At 41.5% G+C, this 3,293-nt stretch overlaps 1 non-coding gene across 1 annotated transcript; it reads right to left on the reverse strand.

Annotated features, from left to right (window-relative positions):
• Positions 1–650: 650 nt before the first annotated feature.
• LOC129465080 (small nucleolar RNA SNORA75) lies at positions 651–787 on the reverse strand. Its single transcript, XR_008651859.1, has one exon. It is a non-coding gene; the product is annotated as a small nucleolar RNA SNORA75 (small nucleolar RNA).
• Between the last annotated feature and the right edge of the window lie 2,506 nt (positions 788–3,293).

The following is a 3,293-nucleotide window of genomic DNA, read 5'->3' on the forward strand; positions in this document are numbered from 1 at the left end:
GGGTAAGAGGCTGAGAATAGACACGTTTTAGGTTTAGGCTAAGAATTGAGAGAACTCACACAGTTGCTGCGAGGATCAAAGGATAACACACAAAAATAAGACAGAAAAGTATAGATCACGAGATAAATGTAAGAAATTCCGGTCCCAGAGGCAGCTGGCAGTGCTACAGGCTCCTGAGCAAGTGAAGCAATGCAAACTGTCGGAGGAATATGGTTCCACTGAACCTATTCCAGCCAGGAAGAAACAAGGATGAAAAGGAGGCTTTGGGAACAATGAAGGCAACAAACACAGCTGGTGGGGGGTGGAAAAAGGAATACATGAAGGGAAGTCCAATTCTGCCACGGCTTGGACATCAAGGTGCCCAAAATTCATGAAGCTCCTCCCTTCTACCATTTGCACCCAACAGGCCTGAAAATAATCAGATTGCCAGGCCTTTCCTACCTCTCCTTCCCGCTACCTGAAACATCTCTCTTCTCCTTCCTTACTCAGCTCTTTCCTTTGTCTTCTGCTTGGTCATCTCCCAACTATGTTTCAGGTCTCTCAGTTGTCACTTTCTGCAGAAACCCTTTCTGGACTTCCCCTCACCCAATGCTAAATCCTTCTTCTCTTTGGCTCTCCAAACTCCCTGTTCTTTTTGTTTTTTCCTCCCAGAATGTCACACAAAACAGCCAAATATACCTCTGTAAAGACAGAAAGTAAAATAATGCTAGTTTTGTGAATTCTCTCTTCTTCTCATGCAAATCCATCAACTGACACCAATGGACAGAAAGGAGCTCAATGAGAAGCCAAGCTCCCTGTTCTTTCTCCATTTCTATATAGTTACTGCCTCTTGCCCTGTCTTCCCCATCACCCTCCATAAACTTGTTAACCTTGTGAAGGCAAGAACCATGGTGTCTACACAGTGCCTGGCCCATAACAGAAACACAATAAATTCATTCATTCATTTACTCACCTGACACATATTTACTGAATATACATTCTGTGCCAGGCACTGAAGTAAAGCAGCAAACAAGACAGATAAATTCTCTGCCTTCATTCTTGGGGGAAGGAAAGGTTTTTTATTATTATTATTATTATTAATCAATTAAATGAAAACAAGATGGTTACAGATGGCTAAAAGAGGTATGGAAAAAAATGAACAGTTTGATGACATGAAAGAGGAAGACCTTCTTTAAGTCTCATGTCTTTGGATCCTGGGAGAATCTGTACCCTGCAGCCTAAAGCCATGTTCCCTCTTTCACCGGGATTCACCGAGATCCTCAGGGAGATCACAGGGCAATCGGGAACTGAAGAGGAATCCAGGGATTGCAATCATATGGGATAAGGCCTATGACAGATACTCACATGGGGCTGGGTGTGATGGAAGGGCCAAGTGGTATGTTGAAAATTTAGGAGCAGTGTTCCAGAAGGGCTTCTGGTGATGGTGACTTGAAGCCTGGTGAATCAGAGTACTATGGTTTCTGGGACTGTAGAACTGGATTTGAATCCAGCCCCCACCCCTCACTAGTTGTGTGGCCTTGAATGAGTTACTTAATTTCTGTGTTTCAGGTTCCTCACCTGAAGGATGAGTTAAATGATAATACTCACCCTACGGGGCAGTTGTGAGGATGAACCTTATTCATATACATAAACTACTTAGAATAGGGTGAATATATAGTGAGTGCTATACATGTTGACCTCGACTACTGCTTTCAGGATGCAAAAGAGTTAGCTCGATGAAGAAAGAGTGGTGAAAAAGCATCCAAAGAAGAACAAGTACCTGTGGAATGAAGGAAAGAATGCAAAGAATGGCAAATGACTCCAAGATGACAGCTCAGTCAACAGGCGCTGGCTTTGTCGGTGAATAATCGTGGGGAGAATCCATTGTGCTAGAGCTGCCTCGTGGGTTAAGAACAAACCCAGGGAAAATAGACAGGTTCTCTATCCTCACAGGCATATTCAACAAGACTAAACACACAAGCAAGAGAGACTAAACACGTAAGAAGGATGCAAGGCAGCAAAAAACCAGCTCTGAACTAAGTAGCCAGACTCCGACAGTAATCTCAAAAAAAAAAAAAAAAAATCATAATATTTTGTTTGTGATGTGCCAGACACTGGGCTAAACACTTTATATGCTTTTCCTGCTTAAATTCAGCCCACAAATACACATTATGTGACTGTCTCCATGACAAAACCCCTAGATTTTAGGGAAGGGAGAGATCGACCCAAAGGACCCAAAAAGACAGCAAAGCTTGAGCTAGGCCTTAAGAGAAGGAAAGAATTTGAATAGAGGGTGAGTACAAGAGAAACTACAGAAGCACAGCCCAAGAGAAACATAACGTGAGCCACATATACAAGCTACATATCTAATTCTGAATTTTCTAGTAGCCACATTTTTTAAAGCTAAAAAAAGGTAAAATTAACTTTTAGAATATATTTTATCCAATATTTGCAACATATTAAAACTTCAGTATGTAATCAGTATAAAACATTATTACATTATTAATGAGATGTTTTGCATTTTTTTTCTGTACTAAGTCTTTGATATCTGGTATGTATTCTCTACTTACAGAACTTGTCAGTTCCAAGTAGCCAGACTTCAAGTGCTCAATAGCCCCATGTGACTACCATCTTGGACAGCACAAGTCAAGAGGGAAAAAAGAACAGGTATTCATGAACGTCTTGCTAGGCCTCAGTCACTTTTTCTATAAACACAGCTTTATTTAATCTTCCAAACCACTCCCTTAAGGGAATATTGTTACAGGTTGAGTATCCCTTATCCAAAATGCTTGGGACCAGAAGTATTTTGGATTTCAGATTTTTTTTCTAATTTCGGAATACTTGCATTATACTTAGGAGTTCAGCATCTTTACCCTGAGAATCCAAAATCTGAAATGTTCCAATGAGTATTTCCTTTGAACATCGTGTCAGCACTCAATGACAAAAGTTTGGATGAGAAATCCAAAAGTTTTGCATTTTGGAGCATTTCGGGTTTTGCATTTTTGGATGAGGGGTATTCAACCTGTATTATCCCCATTTTACAGAGGAGAACATTGAGACTCTAAGAGGTTAAGTTGACAGCTAAGTAAGTGGGTTGATCTAGGATTTAAATCCAGCTCTCACCAACTTCAAGCCTGGGCATATTCCTCATGCTGGAATTGTCTTAGGAAACTGCTTCTGAGGACCGTGCACCACAAAACAACACAACACCTGGGCAGAGAGAACCACAGAGATCCTGGGTTCCACTTCTGAGCAGCTTCCTCCCCAGGCTCCACAGCTCACACCAGCTTTGTGCAGCCTCCCATACAGGGAGC

The sequence above is a fragment of the Symphalangus syndactylus genome, chromosome 16, assembly GCF_028878055.3.
Source record: "Symphalangus syndactylus isolate Jambi chromosome 16, NHGRI_mSymSyn1-v2.1_pri, whole genome shotgun sequence".
Classification (NCBI taxonomy): Eukaryota; Metazoa; Chordata; class Mammalia; order Primates; family Hylobatidae; genus Symphalangus; species Symphalangus syndactylus.